The sequence below is a fragment of the Chenopodium album genome, chromosome 12 (assembly GCF_948465745.1).
Source record: "Chenopodium album chromosome 12, dcCheAlbu1.1, whole genome shotgun sequence".
Taxonomy (NCBI): Eukaryota; Viridiplantae; Streptophyta; class Magnoliopsida; order Caryophyllales; family Amaranthaceae; genus Chenopodium; species Chenopodium album.
Genome location: NC_137845.1, coordinates 19,995,367 through 20,021,255, shown reverse-complemented (window position 1 = coordinate 20,021,255; position 25,889 = coordinate 19,995,367). Strand labels below are relative to the sequence as shown.

Sequence of the window (25,889 nt, the reverse complement as noted above, 5' to 3'; positions counted from 1 at the left end):
GAGGTCACCCTCTCTAGCTTCTAGAGGATCGTAGAGGTATACTCTCGATTTCCTCTAATCAACTATTCTATGTTAGATAGTTTTTGCTGATTTTTCCCTTGTTATTACAGGTTTGGTTCTACAAGTACTTCTCGACCTTATCTCTGGCTAGGTCTTTACCTCGAGGGCTCCCCATTGCTGCTAGTTGGGAAGGCCATTATCCTAGCATGACTGCTACTGGACTCGTGCAAGAATCGATTCTAGCGGTATGAATCACTTATCATTATTTTTGCTTATCTTCCTTTATAGGATTATGCCTTATGGATGTTTCCTTTTTTGGGGTCTTGAGCCCGTTTTCCGTTCATGGGTCGGTTTTGACATTCCTGTGCAAGCTGTTCAGTATACAGCTCAGCGGCACTACTTCCAAGGGACGTACGACGCTGTGGTGTACTTAGGCGAGAGGGTTGCGATCCAGCACTCGTCCTCGTTCTTCATCGTTTCGACCCGTCCTTCACCGCACATGATGGACCAGGCGAGTCTTAGGACTTTTATGGATTCAACACCAGCTGGTGTTGATTGGCAGAAATTCAGCCACCCAACCCAGTTCTACACTGAGAGGCTTTTGCCTCATTTGGCTCCATCACCTTCAATATCCGAGGAAGCAGAGGTATGTTCTTGTATCTTTTGATTTTTACTTTGGTAGCCCCCAACGATGTTTAATTTGTTAGAATTTTATTTCCGCAGGCTGCTGCCGAGGCTGCGGAATTTGTACCTCCGACCATGTCCATTGCCTATCAGGGGTCTTATGGACTGGTCGAAGAGATGATGCCCCCGACTCCTGAGGAGTGGCGCCTTGTCGATAGATCGATCCATTGACATCAGATTTGGGTAGGTTTATCACTTATTTCCGTCTGTATGTATATTTTGATTGTATCTAATCTTTTTCTTTTGCAGTTTACTCGCGAGGTGGTATCGAGGATGGCGAGAGCTTTGGACACCTTTCGTTACTAGCTGGTGAGGTTGATCCACCAGGCATCATGCCGACAAGCAGGAGCCTCAGCAGGGTGAGCCAGGATGGGCTTGCCTTACACTTTCGATTCCTCCGACTAGAGAGGCTGACGTTGGGCAAGAGGTGACTCCGCGGACTTAGCGGTTTTATGATACCTTCGGCATTCATCCTCCGGGGTCATAGTTGTACCTGTGTTTATTTATTTTGACTATATAGGACTTTGTATATTAACTCTTATGCGATGTATATACATACTAGTATTACTATGTAGTTTTTATCTTTTGCATTTTTATTTTTCATTTTATGTTATTTTATATGTATGTGTGTGTGTGAAAAGAATGAGATAAATTTTGCGCAAAAATTTCCGTCATTATTTTTATTACCTTAGAGGGTATCCGACTTTCTCCCCTAAAAAGAAAAATGAAAAAATTAAGTTTGACTAAAATAAGCTTGATTAAATTTAAATAATCAATTATGAAAAAATGCCAGCAAAAAATTTCTTGACGGTTAAGGATATCGTAGTGTCAAAGTACAAATTTGAGCCAAAGTCGAAAAAAATGCGTTTAATATAGTGCGTTGTTCTGTCGCGGAGGATAAAAGGTTGTCACGGCGCGATAGTTTTAGTTGTTCCGAATTCGAATGGAATTCGATCTGCGTCGATTTCTGTTTATAAATAGCCCCCAAATCTGCTGATTCCAGCACATTCGAACCATTAAAATTTTAGCTTGTTAATTCCCAATCAAGTAGTTATAGCTAGGAATTTTTGTGATACAACCTGTGAGTGGTGTCGTTCTCTTACCGCTAAAGAGTGAAAAGAACTTGACTTTTTCCATTTGAGGCGTTTATATGGTATTAAGGGGTAGATCTTGACATAGATTTTATTCATACCGCCTTAGAATATTGGGATCTCAATGCCCATTGCTTTAGACTAAGAGATGATGAGATTTCCCCTATTCCGGAAGAATTTGGTGCCATCCTTGGCTTCCCCTCTCTAGATCTAGCAGTAATCCCTAGGTTGGATGAATATTACTATAAAGATTTTTAGCGTTTCTTTAACCTCAAAGGTAATGATTTGAAAGTCATAGTTGATGGCACTGAAGTTAATCTTAAAAAGTTTGCATCTTTTCATTTTAATAGACCAAAGCCAGAGTCTTTTCATGTTTACAAGAGAAGGGCTTTCCTATTTTGTATGTTTAGCCAATATTTGCTCACTAATGGTAGTACGCATAGAGGTCAAGCTATTTTAGCTTGTGCCATGGAGCAAGTGGATGCCGGGAGGAATCCCATGCCACTAATCGTTGGAGAAACAATGCTTAGCTCAGATGAGCTAAAAAGAGATCCAAAAGCACCTCTTCGAGGCTCTCTAATTTTATTAGAGGTAGAAAATCAATATTTTTAATTATAGAAATAAAAAATTATATAACTTTTTATAGTAATAATAATTCATTGCATTGCATTTTTGCAGATTTGGCTAATGGAAAGGCTAGAGCTAATTAGCCTTCCTGACAACATTGAAAGATATACTCCTAATTGCCTTTTAAGAAGGAAGAAGTGCTTCTCTATAAAGATGGGGCGTCGGGAGTGGAGTAGGATCTTTGAGACTCACAACTTTTCCATCAAGTGGATCGTTCCTTAGTGGAGAATTGAGAAGATGATCGGCGTTAATGCTCAAACCTTCTATCGAATTCCAAGCTTATTAAAGCTAACTTTTTATTGACCTTCTAGGGTAAAGAGGCAATATGGTCTTGCTCAAACCATTCCTTCAAGAGGTCTTAGCAGCCCTTATGAATTTCCTGTTTCTTAGGATGTGGAAAAATTTGATGATTATTGGTGCACTAGGCCTTTATGGGATGTTGTGTCCCACAAAGCTCATCCTCCTTTGTCTAGATATGTGAAGCAGTGGTTACTTGGCAGATCTCACAAGGACAAGAACAAGGTTCAAAACATGAATAAGGATAAAGCGAACATTAAAGATCGCCTAGGGGATAAGAAAATTCCTCCTAAGGATCGCCTAGGTTCAAGAGTTGAATTCAAGACTCCTATGATGCCTAAAAAGAAAAGTATTGCAAAAGGCAAAGAAAAAAGATAAGTTGACTCTACAAAATAGAAAGCATGGGTTGAGAAGAAGATTAGTGTAATGGCCAAGGGGGAAACCATCTATACTAAAATTGTATGCAGATCATCTAAGAGATCCTTATTGGTGAAAGAGATGGATGATGAAGAGGAAGTAGACAAGAATTGGAAAAGGGCTAGAAAAGAGAAGGCTGATTAGAGCATTGCTTTACTTCCAATTTTCTTTTTAGATAATTCTTATTTCAAGCCAATTTTATTTTAAGCTTTCTTTAATTCCATCAATAATGTAATAATTTTACTTTATTTATTAATGCAATTTTCAGCTTTAAGAAAAATAAATTAACTTTTATATAAAAAAAAATTTATTTTATTTTAAGCAATGGAAAACAACTTGAAATAATTTCGAAAAAATAATCCGAGTACAGAAGTCGAAAGTTTTCGAAATTCACCGAAACTTGCCCAGATTGACGAAAATATCGCGACGCTGGGAACAAAATTCCATCACGGGGTGACGCCCCTATCGCGGCGCGATGATGTTGTCGCGGCGTGACAATCTTCGTCCTGGCGCGATGGCTTGAGTTCTTATGCGATGCTAACTCTAGTTCAGCGTGCTGATGTAAACATGCGATATTTGTAAAATTTAAAGTGGCCACGCCCCGTAAAGGGTTGCCTATGTATCCTTTCCTTAGGAATCAGGCCAAACTTAGCTTTTTTGAATGTAAAACTCAAGCTATCATGGGTAGAATTTCTTAAGTTGGTCGAGATTTGTCATGTTCGAAAACTCATTACCATCCATATTAGTTAGTTTTGCAGCACCTCCTGATAGAATGGTTTAGACTATGTATGGTCAGGACCAATTAGGCCAAAATTTGGCTCTTGGGTCTAGAATATTTTCCTTAATGCTTTTAACACCAAGTCTCCTACTTTGATGTTTCTTGTCTTGACCTTCTTGTTAAAGTGTCTAGCCATGCGAGTTTGATAGTATTGAGTATAATGTAGAGCTTTTAGTCATTTTTCATTGAGTAGAATTAGCTCCTCATATCTTGCTCTTGTCCATTCAATCTCATCGAGTTTACTTTCTAGTGCAATGCGTAAGGAAGGTATTTCCAATTCTATAGGTTGTACGGCATCCATTCTATATACTAAGGAAAATGGCGTATTTCCTGTGGATGAGCGAATTGACGTGCGATAACCCCAAAGAGAAAAATGGAGTTTGTCAGGCCAATCCTTGTAGTTTTCTGTCATCTTTTCGATGATAGTCTTTAAATTTTTATTGGCTGCTTCCACTGCACCGTTTGCTTGAGGCTTGTATGGAAAAGAGTGATGATGCTGGAAAGTGAGTTCCATTGTCACTTATCATTTCATGTGGGACTCCGTATCGACATATAATGTTTCTCTCAAATAAGAGTGCTACGTGCTTTGCAATGAGTTTCGAATATGATGCTGCTTCAACCCATTTTGTGAAGTAGTCAATTGCAACTAGGATGTATTCGTGTTCTCCTGTTCCAGGAGGGGTGATTTTCCCAATGATATCTATTCCCCATGTTGAGAATGGCCATGGAGATGTATAGGTGTAAAGTAGTGACGACAGAACATGATGCAAGTTTGCGTGTATTTGGTATTTAGGGCATCGTTTTACATATTGATGGAAATCCCTATTCATGGTAGTCTAATAGTATCCTTGGCGCATTATCTTTGGACTAACATTTTTCCATTCATACGAGTTCCACGTGCTCCTTCGTGGATTATTCCCATCAGACTTTGAGCTTCCTTTTTGCCTACACATAAGAGAGCTCTTCCTTTAGGTACCCTTTTGTGTAGCTCATCACTTATGAGCACAAATTGGGAAGCCAAAAGTCTTAGAGCGCGTTTTTCTCTCTTATCAGCATGAAGTGGATATTCTCCTTTGGTCACATAGTTAAGGATGTCAATGTACCAAGGTTTCTCTTCCTCTTCTTCTTCGTCTCGAATGGTTTCATCATCTTTTATGGCTTGAATATAAGCCAGTTTATGCCTTTTTTCTATTGTTAAAGGCATTTGCTCAATCTCCTTAGGAATTCTAACCATCGAGGCTAGTTTTGCCAAGGCATCAACAAATTGATTTTCTTCTCTTGGTAAATATGTATATTCTACCTTCTCGAGTTGGTCGGTAAGGGTTTCTAAGTACGTTTGGTAAGGGGCCAGACTTACATTCCTTACTTTCCATCTATTGGAGATTTGGTTGATGATGAGAGAAGAGTTTGATGAGTGTCATTTATGGCACTCATTTAGCCTCTTTTAGGATGATTTTTCATTGCTTTTGTATCTCTTTTATCTCTTTTTCTTTAGTTTACTTGTAATTTTCCTATTTTGCATTTTCCTTGGTTGTTTTTCCATTTTCTTGCATTTCTTAGTTTATTTTTCCTTTTCTCCTTCACTTGTTTGCTTTTCTTTGATTTTAGGAGATTGGTGATGTTCGAGAAACTCATTGGAGTTCTCTCGGGGTATACAACGCTTAGGATGCAACCCGGTTCTTCCTCTTGAAGCTTAAAAGTGAAGGAGTGCATAAGCTAAGTCTTCAAGGCCACGCTCTCATGCTGCGTGAGCATCAAAATCTCATGGAGCGGCCGCGCAGTTGGCTTTCCCCTGTTTTGTACCCATTTTTTTTGCGGCCGCGCATTGAGGGGAGAGGTCGCGTCATTTCGGGTTCTTTTTGGACGTCTAACTAACTTCTCCTCAGTTAGTTTTACTATATATAGAATTTCTTCATTTCTAGAGAGAGAATAATGAGAGAATTACTTGAGAATTGAATTAGAATCAGATTTTGATTAGAATTTTAGAGAGTGAAGATCAAAATTTTAGAGACTTTATTCATAGATTTTAGAAAGAGAAACTTGGTAATTGATGATTGCTACATTTTGATCGTCATTCCTCTTTAATATATTGTTGAATTTCTATTGTTTGTTTGATTTGATTGTTGATATTTGAATTGTAATGTTGATGATGAATTTGATGATTAGTTTTGTTATGCTTTTCAATTATACAATGTGTAGTGAGTAGTTCCTTTGCTAAGGAAGTGGTGAAGCATGTATGAATGATAAGCTATAGCTAATTTGGGGTTTTTGATTGATTTGTTGATGTGATTAAATTGGTTGTGAAATTTGTGCATGTGTTTGATTTTAAGAGGAGTAGCTAACCTTGAGTATCAAGCTACATTGCATAGTAGTTTTCAATGACACGAAAAATTGTTTTTGAAGCTATTATTATCGATTGATCTTATTTTGCGATTTTCCTTTGAATTCATTTGTAGAGACATCTAGCTTGACCCTAGGAAATAGCTCTTTAAGTGATTTTGATTGCAAATATCGTTTTCCCTCGCATTGCTTGATTGATCAAATTCCCGACAAATTAGCAAGTTTATTGTGAGTGCATGTGGATCCTAAATTCCTTAGTGCTTTGATATTTGAATTCTATTTGTTAGTTTTGATTGAATTGATTCGATAGCATAGCTTAGACCAACCCTATTGTTTTAAGACTGCTGAGTAGCTTAGCTTGAGACCTTAGTAAATACCGCATTCCCTTGGGTTCGACCCGGACTTGCCCCTATACTTAGGGTTGGATTTGGTTTATAAAATTGGTTTTAATCGGGGAATCTTAGTAATCAACGACCTAGGTTACACCCACTTCAAAAATGGCGCCGTTACCGGGGAATGGTATGGTGATTTGCTATTGTTTATTGAGTCTATTCCATTTAATTTGAAAAAATACAAAAAGATTTTCTTTCTTTTAGGCTACATTTGTAGTCGTGCTATTGATATTTTGCTTTGAGATTTGTATGCGTAGGGCACGAGATCGAAATTTAGTGCCATTTGATCCGGAAATTGAGAGGACCATAACAAGGATAAGGGTTGCTAATCGTTCCTCAAGCTCAAGTCCCCCAAGAGAGGAAATCCATCAAGAAGAAGAAGAAGAACGAGAAAGCATGGGTGCTAATCTGAGAGTAGCATTGAAGGAGTTGGGAACTCCGGGAGCTTATAATTAAGTTTGAAAGTGGAATTGCTCCTCCTATGACATCGGCAAATGAATTTGAGATAAGACCGGCGATGATTACTTTGATAGAGAGGCGTTAATATAGTGGTGCAAAGCATAAGAGTCCCCTCAACCATCTAAAGGAGTTTGAGAAGTATTGTAATACCATCAAGGTGAATGGGGTTTCTCAAGAGTTCATTCGACTTAACTTTTCCCTTTCTCTCTTATTGGATGTGCTCAGTGGTTGGACAAAGAGGTGAAGCAAAACTCGTTGAGAACATGGGATGAAGTGACGTGCTCTAGAGTGGTTGGACAAAGAGGTGAAGCCAAACTCATTGAGAACATGGGATGAAATGACTAAGGAGTTTCTATCTCGGTTCCATCCACAAAAGAAGACGGCCGAAGCAAGAGCTCTCATTCAAAGCTTCAAGTAAAAGCCAAATGAAAGTCTTTATGAGGCATGGGAAAGGTATAAGGAATACCAAAGAGAGTGCCCACACCATGGGATACCCCACCTATCAAGTCATCCAAATCTTCTATGGAGGTCTAAGCCCCCAAGGAAAGTCTTTCTTGGATGCCGGTGCCGAAGGCTCTATCATGAACAAAACGGAAGATGAAGTGGTGGACTTAATTGAAGATGTGGTAAGGTACCACATGGATTGGCAAGAAGGCGAGAGAAAGTCGACAAGAAAAAGCGGTTCCACGGTGTATTCAATCGACCATCTCAATGCCATCAACAATTTGTCCTCACAAATCTCAAACTTGGGAAAGGAGATGACCTCAATTAAGGCAAAGCTTGAGAGTGCTTCTTCACAAGCACCAATTCTTCCCTCCCACAATAAGGGGAAAGGTACATCTTCTAACTCTACTCCTCCTTCTACTTCGAATAATATGCCAAATGGATGTGTGTTTTGTGATGTATGTGGGTCATACGACCATGATGCTTCTAATTATCCACATGCGTTTGAAAATTGTGATGATGTTGATAATAATGATTGTGAGCAAGTGAATTTTGTTTCAAATAACAACAATGGACAAAGATTTGATGGACTAAGGAACTTTGGGAACATATTCTTGAGAAATTTTATGGATATGCAGGGCAAGAAGTCGGGAGACGTTCCTTGTGGTAGCATGGTGACTAGATTGGCTACCAACCTTGGTTATGATAGATATCTCCGTTCTTGTACTCCGGTGGGGGACGCCGACACCCTCTACCTCGACATTGCTTAACTCAAGCAAGTGAAATTCATAGCAAAGGGCAATGATAATGAGGTGTTTGATTGGCTAGTGAGGAATGCTCATCGATGTTATCTTCCTAACCCCTCCTTGACCTCCCTCCACCGGCATGCCCTGAATGTGTGGTTTGTTCCTATTAGCAATCGCATCCCCGATGAAGATGAAGACATGCAAGATGTCCACAACAAAGAGCAACAAATCCAACAAAATCAAAATCAACGTCAACAACAACAACAAGAGCAAGAAGTGCCTCAACCTCAACATTAACAACATCGATTCTCCAACCTCGACATGGAGGCTTTGAGTGCCCAAATGGCGAGCATGCAAGTTTGATTGGAGGGGATGTATGATCAAGACTTTGAGGCAATCTACAACCACTTGAGAGGCATCTCCGAAATGCAACAAGGTATGTTTCTCCAACAAAAATAACTCTATGATGCGAGTGTTAACCGTGGAGAGATCATTTTTCCGGTTACCTACCCGTACTTCCCTCCTCAACTTTGTCCCGTACAATCTAGAGGAGGTGATGGGAAGCCTACCTACCCATATTGGCAAGGACCTCAAGGGTCCAACACCGAGACTCGCTCATTTTCGGATGAGCACGATAAATATGATTATTGTGTTCCTGGTGGGAGCGACTATAGGGGTGATCCTAACTAACCCTATGTCGATCCCACCCATCCGTTACCGCTAGAGTTGCCCGATAAATTTACTCCCTTGGCCCCTTGGCAACAAGATAACTTTAGGGGTCATTATGGTTGGCCACCCGGTTACACCGGGGGATGGGATCCTTATGGTCCCCCATCCGGCTTCTCATATGATAGGGAGGATGATGATGATGGTGCCGGGCCTAGTGGTTCCCGCTCTTTGTGCTTTTACCTCCATCCCTTTTATTATGTGATCTTTGTTTTGTATTTATGGGATGTTGAGTATTTTTGTTTAATTTTGAGGGACACTAGTCTTATGGAAGGTTCTCGGTGGCTAATTTTGTTGTTGGATGTCCTTGATTTTTCATGCCTTAATGATTTATGATTGCTTGTCTTGATCTATACTTGATGTTGTTGAGTGTTGTTGTTTTCCATGATTAAATCATGTTTTTCTTGTTGAGAATCTTTTGTTGTTGATTTTGACGATGATTGCTCTTTCATGATGAGTTGATGATTTTGCGCCCTTGAATCCAAATCCCTAAATCCAAAACCCTTGAATCCAAATCCCTTTGATCCAAATGATTGTAGCTTAGGTGTATAGTTGATTTTTCTATTTTAAGTGTATAGTTGATTTTAATATTTTGATTGGTTTGTTTTGATTTTGATTTTGTAGATTAGTTTGATTTTTTTACCTTGTCTTTCTATTTTGATTTTGCTTTCTTTTTATTTTGTTTTGAAGTTACTAACCGTTTCTTTGTATATAGTTCCATTTTCTCTTTTTCATTCTCACTCGGTTTTAACAATTCTTGCTATGCTTGATTGGAGCTTCATGGAGGTGGTATTTTCATTACCCTGCTTTTCTTAGCTTAGCTTGGATTCCCGGTGAGATCTTTCTTATTTCCCTCTTTTCTTTCTTTTATTTCATTGTTTGCATAAAATAGTATTAGTTTAGGAAGAGTTGAACGGTTCGAGGATGTTTGCTTTGTAACACCTTAGGTGTTTGAGGTCATTTGCGATATTGTTGAATGACCACTTGTATGACGATTGGGATTTATTTGACACGCATGCATCTTTACACTTTTCTTTATCTTTTCCTTTCTTTTCCTTTTATTCTCTTTTCTATATCCTTTTTCTTTTCATTCTTTTCAAAAATGCAAAAATATCAAAAAGTATGATTTTGAGGCTTCCTTTTCGTTTTCTTTTTGTGTTATGCTTATGTTTTAGACATAATATCATCCTAACTTTTACTTTTGAATGAATGGTTTCCTATGAGGTATCGGTATGCACGGTTTGAGAGTATCTTTGGTTGACTCTAGGAAAGAGTATACTAAGGTAGTGTCTTTAGAACTTTTGGGACCCTGAAGCCGGATTCTAATTGTTTGTGGTAAGTTGGTGTTGCTCCCTTTGGTGAATTTGAAACTAATAGTGAGTTATTGCTACAATCATGTGAGGTTTCATTCTTTTCAAGTCTTCTACATATTTTGTATCAGCGGCACATGGATCCTTAACTATTGTATGGTTTATTTAGAACTTCACTTTTGTCTCCCGAGATCGCGACCGAGCCATTTAGGTAGGACAAAGGCATCTTTTCGGGGTGGTGATTTTTCCTTTTCTAGGATAGTTTTCTATTTCTTTATTTTGGGTTTTCATTTACCTACTTGCTAACCATTTTAGCCATAAACCTTCATTTCAAGCCATATCTTTAGATTTTGAGCCTTTTGTTTCATTCTTGTTTCCATTATTGGTTTTTGTGAAGCAATTGATCACCCTTTGCTTCACAATCTAAGTACACCACCAAATTTCAAATTTTAACCTACCTTCACCCTTTTCGCCCTTACATTACAACCCTTCTCAAGACCTTTTGACCTTTGTGGTTGAGTCACAAGTCGGTGGAGGGAGATGTGAGTCAAGCCTATAGAGCAGTGTGCATTAGTTAAGATGTCGAGTAGCCTTAAATCTCATTCTTTCCCGGTTCCTTCAAGGAATCATTGAGTTGCTCACTAGAGGTGGATTTGAAGCTAATTGAGAGAACGTTGTAAGAATGTTTGAGATGAAGGTGAATTGTGTTTCATTAGTTCTCTATGCTTAGCATATCCTATGTTTCAATCAACCTTAGATGTCTTGGAACGTGCATACCTTTATTGTATAGAAAGTTGTTTATTCACTTGCATTTGGTCATTTGTAAAAGTCCATTTCAAAAGCTATTTGTTTGAAATTTTTATTTTACTTTCTTTTATTGATTTGCCTCATTTTTACCTTCAAGAGTTATGGGTCAAACTCTTTAGATACCCTTACGAGATCTTACTCGTCCTCATTGGCGACTTTGGGGTTTAAAGGGCTTGTTGTATCTAAAAACAACCATGATTCCGACGAAAGTGAGTCTTAGTGAACATTCTTATCTCTTTCTTTCCTTTTCTCTTGTTTGAATAAATCTTTCATCTTATTTCTAATTGCTTTTTTTTTTGCTCGAGGACGAGCAAAAGTCTAGCTTGGGCGAGTTTGATGAATGTCATTTATGGCACTCATTTAGCCTATTTTAGGATTATTTTTCATTGCTTTTACATCACTTTTATCTCTTTTTCTTTAGTTTTACTTGTAATTTCTCTATTTTGCATTTTCCTTAGTTGTTTTCTCATTTTCTTGCATTTCTTAGTTTATTTTTCCTTTTCTCCTTTACTTGTTAGCTTTTCTTTGATTTTAGGAAATTGAAGCTTAAAAGTGAAGCAGTGCATAAGCCAAGTGTTCAAGGCCACGCTCTCATGCTGCGTGGGCATCAAAATCGGTGTTAAACCCACCGTGAAGGCCTCTAGTGATTGCCTCCCCCAACATGTATCAACTGGAGCGCACGGGAGCATCAACGACCACACATGAAGAACTCCCCTGCTCCTAGGCGCGGCCGCGCACGAGGGAGGAGCGGCCTCGCAGTTGTCTTCCCCGTGTTCCGTACCCATTTTGTTGCATCCGCGCATTGAGGGGAGAGGCCGCGCCATTTGGGGTTCTTTTTGAACATCTAACTAACTTCTCCTTAGTTAGTTTTACTATATATAGAATTTCTTCATTTTTAGAGAGAGAATAATAAGAGAATTACTTGAGAATTAAATTAGAATTAGATTTTGATTAGAATTTTAGACAGAGAAGCTCAAGATTTTGAAGACTTTGTTCTTAGATTTTAGAGAGAGAAACTTGGTAATTGATGATTGCTACATTTTGATCTTCATTCCTCTTTGATATTGATCAAAGTTTTGTCAAAATTCTTTCATTTTCAAAGAAATTTTATGTTTGAATTTTTATATATTGTTGAATTTCTATTGTTTGTTTGATTTGATTGTTGATTGATGAGTGGCATTTATGCCACTCTTTTACCCTTTTTCACTAAGAATTCTCCCCTCATTTGCGCTTGTTTGAGCCTTTTCAAAGCGCTTTATCTTTGTTTTTGTGATGTTTTGTCTTTCCTAGTTTTCTCCCTTTTTCTTCTTTCTTTATCTCTTTCCTCCGTTTCTTTGCTTATGTTGTGCATGTGTATTTGAGCAGGTTGAATCAAAGGCGTACATTTCCTTTCCCGAGACTTCGCTTATGCGTTGGGATGCTTTGGAATGCCTTGGAAGAGATGAAGAGTCCAAAATGAAGAAACTTTGAAGCTTCGGATCAGACTGCAGGAGCGCCCGCTCCTACCTGAAGGAGCGCCTGCTCCTATCAAGGTGAGCACCCGCTCCCTGGGTCGTTAATTATGTTTTAACCCTGTAGAGCGCCCGCTCCCCTCGATGGATCGGCCGCTCTACTGGGTATTCAATACTCTTTTATTTCTTTTTTCTAGACTTAATTTAGGGGAATGAGAGGGGATATAAATACCCTTATGGATGTAATGAGAGGATTATTCAAATTTTAACCCTTATCTAGAGATAGAAAGTAGCTTATTCTTCATGTTTTCTTCATTGTGTTCAAGATTTTGTTCAAGGTTACTTCAATGCAAAAGTTTCAAGCTTTCATCTTTAATCAAGTTCCTCTTTAGTAATCTCTTATCCTTTCTTTTATTTTGATTTATTTTCTTTGTTATGGCTTATTTTATCTATCTCTTTAGTTGAACTTGTTGGTATTGTTTTTATTAGTTTTCAATCATTTTTAGTTTTGTGTTTATTGAACCCTTATTTTGTTTTGCTATAATGGTTAGTTTCTCTTTCCTAGGCTAAGTTTTTAGCTAGGGGAAGGGGGTGAAAAACATGTGTTAATTTTGATGATTGATGATGACTTGATTGAAATCATGCCATAAATTGATGAAAGATATGATTTTTAATAGCTTGAGATTATTAGTAGCACATTATTTGATGTTCCCTAATCTAAATGCATGAGAATGATTTAGATTAGGTTAAAATCACCTTTACTTTGATGATTGCATGAAAATGAATTATCTAAGTAGAGTTTTACGTATTGTGCACTCTTAATCTCTTGCAATAATTAGTGACTAATTGGATGCATGAAAATGATTCGATTAGAACAAGACTTAGTTCATTGATTTGCTTGAGCAATTGCGTGAAAGTGAGTTGTTTGAGTAGAATTTAGCATTCTATGGCATGCTATTCATGATAATCATCATTGTTCATCTATGTTCGACCATGTTTGACATCCCCATACCCCTAGCATTTGTTTATCTTTGGTTAATCCTTTTTGTCTTCCTTTCTTAATTGCTTTAGTTTAGTTAATCAAGGAAACCAACAAAATATCCTCTCATTTACTGTTGCATTAGTGAATTTGGTGTGTAAACTCGTGTGCTTCCTTTGGGTTCGATCCTTTGCTTACCCCTGTATTTGTATTAGGGTAGTAAAGTGTTTATAAATTTCTAATTTGGTTTAGGTTAGTAGATCCAACGACCTATTAACCCGCGACAAAATTTTAGCACCGTTGCCGAGGACGCGGCCTGTTTTGCATGTAGTTTTGCTATTGTTAGAGTCATTTTATTTGCCTTTCTTTTTTGTTTTGTTTGCTTTATCCTACTTGTCATTGCTAATTGTTCGCTTAGCTTTGGTGGATGCTTAGGAGATCTCAAGGACCGCCCACACTTAACATTGACCACGAGATCGACCGAACATTGAGACAAGTGCGTATGCTTTATCGAGAAGAGGGAAGGGGTCTTGGTTCTATTGTTGATAGTGGGAGTGACTCTTGTTTTTCAAGTTCTTAAAGTGAGACAATTGCGGGAGAAGAGGATGAAGTTTTGTTTCGTGAGTTCGGAAATCCGGAGGATTATGAGCTCACGGGAGGGATCTTGCTTCCCGTCACGGAAACCAACTTTACCATTCATCCCCAATACACAAGGATGGTACAAGGGGAGCAATTTTTGGGTTTTCCAAGTGAAGATCTCATTGAGCACCTTGATAAATTTCTCTAGCTATGTGCCATTAATCAAGTTTCTCAAGAGTACATCCGAATGCATCAATTTCGCCAATCTCTTTCGGGTAGAGCTAAGAAGTGGCTCAAGCAAGTGAGGCCAAATTCTCTCACAACATGGAGAGAGATAGTCAAGGCATTTTTGAAGAGGTTCATTTTCGAGGAAAAGACCGCTGAGATGAGAAGGAAGATTGCATCATTTGAACAAGAAACGGATGAGAGTCTTAGTGAAGCTTGGGAAAGATTCAAGGAGTTGGTACAAGCATGTCCTCGCCATGAATACAATCAAAGCTTGCTCATGCGATTCTTCTATGATGGATTAGAACCCATGTCTAGAGCTAAGTTGGATGCGGGGGCGAGTGGACAATTAATCAAGATCCCCCAAAACCAAGTAGAGGCAACGATCGAAGAAGTGGCGAAGAACTACTCTTGAGGTGGTAGAAGGAGGAGTGCACCGAAGAAAAGTGGGATGTATGAATTAGAGAAGGTTTATCAATTGCAACATCAAATAGAGCTTGACAAGAGGAAAATGTAGGTCGTTATCTACCTCTCCCTAGAGCCAAACTTAATTTGTAAACACTCGACCAACCCTAATACAAGTATATTGTAAGTCAAGGGTCGAACCCAAAGGAATGAGTAGGAGCGATGCTATAGCCTATGTCAAGCTAATTCGAAGAATATAAATGGTTGTGGTTGGTAACTAAGATGTCAAAAAGCTAAACAAATCGAAGAATTCAATATGCTAAACACTAGGGATATTGGTTCCACATGCAAGCTCAATGATTATGCTAATTTATAGATCACTCAATCGATTCAACATTACAAGGGACAAACAATAGTTGCAATCAAAGGAATTCAAAATCTATCTCCTATAAGCCAAGCTAGGGTTCACTATGAATGGCTAACAAGGAAAATCACAATCAAATCCAATAAATTAAATCAATTCTCAAATCAAGGCTTCATGTCATTGAAATTTGCAATGCAATCTAGATTAATCTTATAGGTTGATCACTCCTAGTTTAATTAATCACATGCACAACTATGTCAACCAATTTAATTGCATCATTCAAATCAATTTAGCATCATCAACTAGCAAAAATCATCAATCAAGCATGCTTCCCCTTCTCCCTAGCAACTAATCTACTCACTAATTATGGTGAAATTAAGGAACAAAACAAATTCAATCAAATTCATATTCATTTAAAGCTTAATCAAAAGAAAATCAATCAATCAACAAATTCTAGAGCAAGGAATGTAATCTCAATCAAAATTCAAGAAACAAGAAAGAATTGCATTAAAAGTAAATCAAAGGAAAGAAATCTTACAAACTTTCATTGAATTGAAGAAGGAATTTCAAGATCAAATTGAAATCTAAGATCAAATTCAAGTACAAACAAGTAAATCTTAAGCTTCTCTCTCTACTTTCTCTCTCTACCATTTCTGGAAAATTATCTCTCTAGTACAAAAGTTAAGTCGTCATAAAAAAGAAATTCAAAAGCTATAAATAGAAAAATCGAGCGAAGGGGCTGCACAGGGCCGTGCGCACGCACAGACCAACCGCGCACGCTCACGCACCCCTGCGTAGTGCACGAGACCTTGGCTCCTTCGCTTGATTGATCAAACTCCGCACTCTCGAGGATCCCCATCATCAGTGCACTCGAGATGATGCCCGCGAACAAGGCAGTCCCAAAATAAGCAAATTGACTTGATTGTTCACCTACAAAACACAAATAAAACAAAGAGAGAAAGCATAACAAAATAAAACTAAAACTAAAACTATGAATTATCAACTAAAAATATGAAAAACTCGTAAAAACTAATCGAGAACCAAAGTGAATTATAAAAATGGAAAATCAAATAAAACTAAGAGAATTATATGAAAATGATGAAAGAAAATAAAGAAAATGAATCTAAATCTTATTCTTTTGAGCGCCGTAAACGACGCTCATCAGAGCTTTTGACCAAGGGGCTTTCAAAGTTGAACACAAGTATTAATAGTGGGGCAAGCTCCTCTCAAGTCAATTCCTTCTCATGTCAAAATTGTGGTGGTACAAACCACGATACACCTTATTATGGAGGCTTGAGCCCCGAACATGTTGCGGCTTACAACTCAAGGCAAGATGGATTTAGGGGAAGTGGTGGAGGAGTAGATTGGAGACAACCACCACCCGGATTTGCACCTCAACCTCAACAATGGGGGCAACAAGCCCAACCATCATACAATTCCAACCCGTAACATCAAAACCCACCTCCACCTCAAACCCAAAACTCAAAGGGTAACTACCCAAGAAACAACCAATACAACAATCAAAATCAAGGGTCTCAAAGGAGTCAAGATCAAGCATCTCAATCCGATTCCACACAAACCCAAATTCTCCAACAACTCCAAGCCACTCATCAACAAATGCAAGAATTCAAAGCTCATAACAAGATGGTTGATTCGCAATTAGCTCAATTGGCCGAGAGAGTACCTTTCAACTCACCTTCTACCTTACTCGGGCAACCACAACCTAACCCTTCTCACAACTTGAAACTCGATTCTTGCAAGGCAATTACGTTGAGATCGGGCACATCCTATGAGGGGCCTAAAGAGGGAGAAGAGCAAGAAAGTGTGAGGGTGGAGAAGAGAGTTAAAGAAGACAAAGGCGTTGGGAAAGAAGAGAATGTAGAGAAGAAGAAGCACAATGATGAGAAAACAACCTCAATTCTTAGTGAGACTAGGAATCTAGATGAGCCGGTTCCTTTTCTCGGGGGCTTGCGGAGAGAAAGTTGAATGATAAATTCGCAAATTTCCTTAGTGTAATGAAGAACTTACATATAAGTCTCCCTTTCATTAAGGTTGTTACCCAAATGCCTTCCTACTCCAAATTTCTCAAGGATATCTTAACCAACAAGAGGAATCTCAATGACTAGCTTATTACCCTCCCTCATCAAGTTAGTGCACTCATTCAACACAAGATGCCAAAGAAAGAGAAGGACCCGGAAAGCTTTACTTTACCGGTTAAGATCGGTAACATGGAACCTATGGGTGCCTTGGCGGATCTAGGAGCAAGTGTTAGCTTAATTCCCCTCTCCGTTGCAAAGAAACTCAATATTGAAATGATCCCCACAAGAAAAACAATTCAACTAGCGGACCGCTCGGTAAAGCTCCCTTGTGGTGAACTTGAAGATGTTCCTATCCAAGTTGGGCATATATATGTGCCATGTGATTTTGTAGTGATGGATATGGAGGAAGATGTTGATACTCCTTTGATCTTGGGTCGTGAAGCTCTTAAAACCTTGGGGGCGGTCATTAATTGCAAAAACAACACCATTACATGTGAGGTAGCCGATGAGAAGATTGTCTTTGAGTTCTCCAAGTTACTCAAGACCCCCATGGTTGAGAAATGCTACCGAGTCGATGTTGTTAATGAGGAGTTAGATCGTTTGGGGAGGGTAGTGATGAGGCTGCAAGACCCAATGATTGAAGCTCTTACTTGCAAGGAAGAGTTTCATTCACAAGAGGCTAGAGAGTTCATCATGGCTATGGAGGAAACCTCGAAGGTGGATGAGGTTGAACAAGAAGAGGAGAAAATGGAGGAGAGTTCTACGCCTCCTCCCAAGGTAGAACTCAAACCCCTTCCCCCTTCTTTAAAGTATGCTTTTCTTGACAATGAGGGAAAATGCCCAATTATCGTCAATGCTAACCTTGAGGGACTTCATTTGGATATCAAGGGTATTAGCCCTTCTTTGTGCATGCATCGTATTCACCTTGAGGATGATCAATCCACCTCCATTAAACCTCAAAGGAGGTTGAACCCTAACCTCCAAGAGGTTGTCAAGAAAGAGATTTTGAAACTACGTGAAGCGGGCATCATTTATGCTATCTCCGATAGAAAATGGGTTAGCCCGGTTCATGTAGTTCCAAAAAGAGGTGGAATGACCATCGTCAAAAATGAAGGAAGGGAGGAAATCTCCACCCGGACGGTGACCGGGTGGAGGATGTGTATTGATTATAGGAGATCGAACAAAAATACAAAGAGGACCATTTTCCTCTCCCATTTATAGACCAAATGTTGGAAAGACTTTCTCACCATGCTTTCTTTTGCTTCTTGGATGGATACTCCGGATTTTTCTAAATCCCTATCCATCCAAGTTACCAAGAGAAAACTACTTTCACATGTCCATATGGAACATTTGCATACCGAAGGATGTCATTCAGGTTATGTAATGCTCCTTCAACTTTCCAACGATGCATGACTTCTATTTTCTCTGAGATGCTTGAAAAAGAAATTGAGGTATTCATGGATGATTTTAGTGTTGGTGGCTCGTCTTTTGACAATTATCTTTATAATCTTGAAAAAGTTTTGAAAAGGTGTCAAGAGACGAGTTTGGTTTTGAATTGGGAAAAATGCCACTTTATGGTTGAGGAGGGTCTTGTCCTTGGTCATAAAGTTTCAAAGAATGGCATTGAGGTTGATCTGGCCAAAGTTTCGGTGATTGCAAAGTTGCCCCCTCCCACCTCCATTACGGGAGTGAGAGCTTTTCTTGGGAATGCCGGTTTTAACCGGAGGTTCATTAAAGACTTTTCATCAATCGCCAAACCTTTGACCGAATTACTCAAAAAGGATGTTGTTTTTAGCTTTAATGAGACTTGCCTTGAGGCGTTTCACAAGCTCAAGGAAGCTCTTATTTCCTCTCCCGTTGTGCAAGCTCCGGATTGGAGCTTGCCTTTTGAGCTAATGTGTGATGCTAGTGACTTTGCAGTAGGTGTCGTGCTTGGGAAAAAGAAAGAAGGAAGATCATATGTCATCTACTATGCAAGTAGAACGCTCGATGAAGCTCAAAAGAATTACCCTACAGCGGAAAAGGAAATGTTAGCGGTGGTGTTTGCATTTGACAAGTTTCGATCTTATCCGTGATTGTGTACACGGATCATATAGCGGTCCGATATCTCATGACTAAGAAGGAAGAAAAGCCACAACTTATCCGTTGGGTTCTCTCCCTCCAAGATTTTCACATGGAAATGAGAGACAAAAAGGGAGCGAAAAACTACATGGCAGGTCATTTGTCTAGGCTTCCTTTTAAGAACAAGGAAGATGTGCCAATCAATGAGGAAATGGGATTTGAAACTCTTATGGTTTTGGCTTCAGCATCTAGCCCATGGTATGCCGATATAGCAAATTTTCTTTCTTGTGGGGTCATTCCCCCAGAACTCTCTTCTCAACAAAAGAAACGGTTTTTCAAGGAGGCGAAGAGGTAATTTTGGAATGACCCATACCTTTTCAAACAATGTGGAGATGGCCTTTTTCATAAATGTGTGCCGGATAATGAAATTGATGGAGTTCTTGAGCATTGCCACTTGTTGCCATGTGGAGATGATGGCGGAGTTGACAAGACGGTGGAAAAGATTTCCCAATCCCTCTTGTGGTGGCCGATGATGCATAAGGATGCTCGCAAGTTTGTGTTGAGATGCGATAGGTGTCAAAGAAGTGGTGGCATAACCAAGAGAGATGAAATGCCTCAACAAAACATTTTGGGAGTTGAGCCTTTTGATGTGTGGGGTGTCGAATTTATGGGGCCTTTTGTTTCCTCTTGTGGGAATTTATATATCTTGGTAGCGGTTGATTACGTTACTAAGTGGATTGAAGCCATACCTTCTTTTACCAATGATCATAAGGTTGTGCTAAAGCTTCTAAAGAAGATCATTTTTCCTCAATTTGGGGTTCCAAGGGTGTTAATTAGTGATGGATGCTCCCATTTGGCCAAAAAGCAATTTGAAGCTCTTCTCAAGAGATATGGAGTTCATCACAAAGTTGGTCTTCTCTATCATCCTCAAACTCAAGGGCAAGTGGAGGTGTCGAATCGAGAAATCAAGAACCTCCTTGAAAGGATGGTGAACAAATCGAGGAAAGATTGGTCGCTCAAACTCGATGACACGCTATGGGCTCTTAGAACGGCATACAAGACTCCTATTGGTACGACCCCTTATCGGTTAGTTTATGGGAAGCCTTGTCATTTGCCAGTGGAATTGGAATATAGAGCTTGGTGGGCTATTAAAGAGCTAAACATGGATATGTCGTTAGCCGTAGAAAAAAGATTTCTCAAACTCAATGAACTTGATGAGCTTAGATATGACGCATATGAAAACTCAAGGCTTTACAAGGAGAAGACCAAAAAGTGGCACGACCAACATATAAGAAACAAGAGCTTTAAGGTTGGAGATAAGGTGTTGCTTTTCAACTCAAGGCTTCGTTTGTTTTCGGGAAAACTCAAGTCGAAATGGTTGGGGCCTTTTGTGGTATCAAAGACTACTCCTTATGGTTCTTTTGAGTTAAATGCGGAAATAAACAAGTTTATGGTTAATGGTGATCGATTGAAACACTATTTATGCAAGGAAGAAGTTGGTCTCATTGAATGTTTAAGGCTTGATCCTTTGGATCCCAAGCCCCCACCTTGATGAAACTTTTCTCATGGTCAAGCTAGTGACCTCATAAAGAAGCGCTTCTCAGGAAGCAACCCGAGTTTCTTTTCGTTTTAATTATGTGCTTTAATGGTTTGGATTAATTTTTGCATTTGAACATATGAATTTTGTGTTGTTTTCTTTTGTAGGGTGGAAGTTAAATTGAGAAATGTGGCTAAGTGAAGGAAAAGGATTGAATTTCTCTCCTCAAAACAGCCTAGAGGATCGGCCGCTCCAAAGGAGAGGAGCGCCCGCTCCAATTCTAGAGCGCCGGATCCATCAGGTAATTTTTTTCATATTTTCGGCAGACTGCTGGAGCGCCCGCTCCACCTTGAAGGAGCACCTGCTCCGTATCAGGAGGAGCAGCCGCTCCTAATATGAGGAGTGCCCGCTCCATATGATTTCAGCTAAAAATATCGAATTTGAAGGCCAATTTCCCATCTTTCCCCTCATTTCCTCACTTCTCTTTCTCACTCAAACCCTAACCCCCCCCCCCTTCTATCTACCTTCATTCCTCACACTTTCTTCACAAATTTCTTGCAAATTCACATCAATTCCATCAATTTACACCTTATTTCATCACCAACTTGCTACTTTCCTCCATCGTTGACGAGATCGGCAAATCTCCATCCAAGTGGATCTTCAATTTTTGCTTTCTTTTGGAGCAATTTGGTATGATTTACTTACTCTTCTTCACTTTAATGTTGATATTGTGAGTATAGTTAGCCATATTGTTTTTCAATTTGTGAATTGAAGATTTTTTTATTTCATGGATTATATGACAATTTCTTAGTTTCATGTACTACTTATGTGAGAATACTTAAATGAAGGTAAAATTTTGTAGTATTTGATTAGTTTGTCATATTTAGGTTACCTTGCTTGATGGATGATGTTTAGAGGAAAATTCCCTTGCAATTTTACATACTAATATTGTTGAGTTTGGTTTGGTTTGGAAACGTGATAATAGTATGACTTTATTTAAGGTGAAGTAGTTTGATGGTGAATTGGCTTCTTGTGTTAGTGAAATTCGGTTTGGTTTGTTACATTGGTAATTATATGGTGTTAATGTCTCTTTAATCACTTGATTTTTGTATGATAAATCCTTAGAAGTGATTTTGAACTTACTCATGTATTCGCAATTTTCCTAAAATCATTTATGGAGAAGTTCTTATGACACCATGTAATGCCTTATTTGGGTGGTTAATGTGAATTTACCAAATTGAGATTGTGAGATGGATTTTTGAAGTTGGATTTTTGGTTGTTGTAGGTACTTGTTCTACGGAAAACATTTGGATAAGTTGTTTGTTGTTGCTATAATCATGTCTCGCCGATTCAGAGATTTGTTGCAGGGTTCTTCTTCCCGAAAGTCTCAAAAAGCCTCTTCCTCCCAAGCACCATCCAAGTCTACTTCAATGCCCAACCCTCCCCAACCATACACAGTTTAATTCGGTTCACAATTTCAAAGCAAATGTTATGAGGAATTGTCTAAGCACCATGTTCGCTCCACAAGATTCTATGACAAGTCCTGTTGTCAAGCATTAGGTTTTGACGTGGACATCCTAGACATGGGGAATCTTTGGGTTGGGATTCATTCCTTTCTATCACGATTCCTTCGGCATCCACCAACATTCCTGAGGAAGAACCTAAGCCTTCTTGCACCTACCGTGAACTTACATTGGAGTTCCTTTCTTCTTTTCAACTCCAAACCACAGAGAGACAAGGTTTAAAGGAGCTCAAGCTCCATTTTCGAATATTTAACAAGCAAAGGAAGGTCACCTTGAAGGAGTTAAACAACATGTTTGGGTGGGATCCGGAGAGTCCCGTCCATAGGGTGAATGATAGAATTTGGGAAGGGTATGTGGAACAAGAGTGGTGGAACACCATCACCCAAGGGACTACAAAATTTCGCTCACGCTCGGCAAAAGCTTTGGAAATCATCCATTCGGGCCTTCTCTACTTTCACAGGATGATGGTGTATGCTCTTTTCTCATGACAAGAGCTTGGAAAGGTTAACCAAGAGGAGCTCACAATGCTACGGTCGGCCACCGATGGATATCTCAACTATGATCCAAAGGTCAATTTCGGTGCTATCCTTGCCGACCGGTTCCATGAAACAAAGTTGGGGACTTCCCTTACTGACGACATTCAACGGCAGTATGATCACGTGGATAGCATATAAGCTCGGCTTTGGAGAGGAGTTAGCTAAGCTAACCCTAGTCGATGAGGTTCCTTACTTGAACCTTGGCACTCTCAAACAAGCCGGGCTGATACGCGAGGTTGCTTGTCGTGTTGGTGGTGTAGATGCGCGGATTTGGATAGTCCGCGATATATGATGGTGCGCACTACCCAACCCTTTCATCTCCAACGAGCAGCCGGATGACGTGAATCAATGGCAAGTTCCCCGCTACAACATTAGTGAGCTCTTTTGGACTCTAAGGGAGCAAGATCCCCAGCATTCTCGGCACCGACAACAACAGCAGCAGCAACAACAAAATCAGCACGATCATCATCAATAACATTTTGAGCACCATCAGTTTCAATTTGGGGAAGGATCCCAACCTTTGCACGTCCCCTCCTTTAGTGAGGGAGGTATGAATTCTTCCACTTCCCCTTTTAATATTAAAACTGCCTTTCAAAATCTTAGCTTACAAGTAAACCGGTTGGCGGAGGCCGCCGATGGTCACGGGGTTTACAATGCCAATATTTATGATTGGCATGTAAACCAAGGGCATTTCGACCCTCCCGTGAACTATCCCTATTTTCCGCCCCAACAAGGGCCGGTTCCTTCTTATGAGGAACCGCATATCGACGGGACTCCCCGTCAACCGACTTGGCCTTATTGGCAAGGGTCATCCTCTTAAGGTGGCTCTCGTGTGGATTACCCCACCTCGGAGGGGTATGACTATCCGGCCCCGGGCGGGTGTGATTATCGTGGGGATCCCAATTACCCCATGTACACCCCGGAGCCCATAGTTATTCCCCCTCCTTTTGACCCTCTTTCGGATTGGCAACAAGAGCTATACAGGAACCGTGGTTTTCCACCGGGTTATACCGGTGGATGGAAGCCCCATGGCCCTCCTATCGACGTCGACTACGAATGGCGTCCGAGTGGAGAAGGATCTAGTTCCCACATGGAGGATTAGTGCCTTCAGGCCTATTTTTTCCCTTTTCCCCCCTGCCCCTTTTACCTATTTCGTTCAAACCGAGGACGGTTTTTCGTTTAAGTGTGGGGGGTGTTCCATTATTGTTTTATTCTTAGGGCATGTTTTATGGGGTATATTCATTGCCAATGAGCGCTCATTGCAAGTTTATCTCCTCTTTGTTGATGCTCACTTCATTTCTCTTCTCTAAAATCAATGTTTTGATGATGGTTTCATTGTGTTGGCTCCCAAAGCGAAAAATCCAAATTCCCTTTTAATCCAAACCCTTTTTCTTCTCTTTGTTTCTCTTTAGTAGTTTCTTACTTTGTTTATTTACTTCGATCTTTTGTACATAACTCTTGCTACTAACCAAATATTTTTCGAGTTGTTTTGGATTTTGTCATTTATGTAAGGCTTATTGGTGCAATTCCCGGGGTGATATAAGAAATGGAGCTTCATTTGATATGGAATTATGATCTTATGCGCTTTTGGGTGACAAAGTTCCTTCTTAACTCTTTAAATATTTGGATTGGTTGTTTGGTCTAGGTTGGTGTAGGTTGGAGTTGATTGATCGAGGTTGTATGCATTTGAATCTACGAAATCTGGTGATCCTTGGTATGATGCCGAACGATCTTTGTTTGTCGATTGGGAATTAAATGTTTACTTGCCTCCTATGCTTTTATTCTCCATGCCTTAAAAAAAATGATTTTATTGTTCCAAGGCAAACCATGAAAACCTTAGTTGTTTCATTTTCATTTTGAGCATAATAAAAGATAACTTGTGTGAATGAATGTCTTTCTTACCAAGTGTTAAAAGTTTGCATGCTTCGGGATTGCATCGGTTGACTTTAGGATAGATTCATGCTAAGGTAGCCGGTTTAGAACTCGTAAGGCCCATCGAACCCAATTTCACTTTTTTGTGGTAAGAAGGTGTTGCTCTCATTAGGTGATTTGAAGCCCTAGAGGTAGTTTTTGTAACCCGATGTGAGTTTCATTGTTCAAGCCTCCAACATTTCTTTGTATGAGCGGCATAGGATCCTTATCAAGGCGTGCTTGAATCTAGAAAATGACGTCTAAATCCCAAGATCGCGACCGAACTAACTTAGGGATGATAAAGAACATTCATTCATTCGGTGACTATTTTGTTTTCTAGGTCTAGATTTCATCTTATTGTATTTTTGGTTGCATTTGCCCCCTTTGCTTCCCATGTTGAGCCTTTTTCCCTCCTTGATTTTAGCACATTATAAGCCCATGGCCTTTTATTTTACTTTCACCCTTAGGATCGTGAAATTCAAGCCTCGAAAGCTTATACATGTTTTGATTGGAAATGTGTAGGATAGTGGATCTTAATGGAAAGTGAGGTTGTGATGTTATGAATATTTGTTCAATAAAAGTAAGTGCAAATCTTAGAAAAATCCATCCTTAGTTATAAAAGGCAAGGACTAAGAAAAAAAAAAGGGGGGGTTTTAGAAAATAAAAAAATAGAATAAAGAGTTGTTGAATGATGATGAAAGGAAAAGATGAAAGTTCAAAATGTTTGGCAATGTGATTCAAAGTTGTGGGAATATAGTTTGAAGATTGGTGGAAATGTAATTTTGAAAAAGAGGCTTGATCACCCTTCATTTCACGATTAAGCTAAGCAACAATTTCCAAATTTTTCCACACTCTTACCCCCTAGCCAACGCTACAACCCTTTCAATGTTCTTTTAAACTAGGTTGGTTGAGTCTTTAGTCGGTGGCGTGAGGGAGATTTCAAGTATAGTGAAGGGCATGACTTTGTAAGATGTTGGGTTTCCCCACTTTATATTGATTTGATTTTTGTTCTGGCTCCTTCGAGGAGTCATGAGATGCTACCTCCAAGGGTGGATTTGAATCTAGATGAGGGAACGTGGTAAGAATGTATGGAATGCGGGGGGAGTGGCGCATGTTAGAGTTCTCTATGCTTAGCATGGTTTATCCTTCAATCAACCATTA

The 25,889-nt window shown here is 39.4% G+C and overlaps 1 non-coding gene and 1 pseudogene across 1 annotated transcript; both read right to left on the bottom strand.

Annotated features, from left to right (window-relative positions):
* Window positions 1-7,479: 7,479 nt before the first annotated feature.
* LOC145573518 (small nucleolar RNA R71) lies at window positions 7,480-7,577 on the bottom strand (annotated as a pseudogene).
* A 6,933-nt stretch (window positions 7,578-14,510) lies between these two features.
* Window positions 14,511-14,615, bottom strand: LOC145573395 (small nucleolar RNA R71). The gene has a single exon (XR_014097437.1). It is a non-coding gene; the product is annotated as a small nucleolar RNA R71 (small nucleolar RNA).
* Window positions 14,616-25,889: the final 11,274 nt, after the last annotated feature.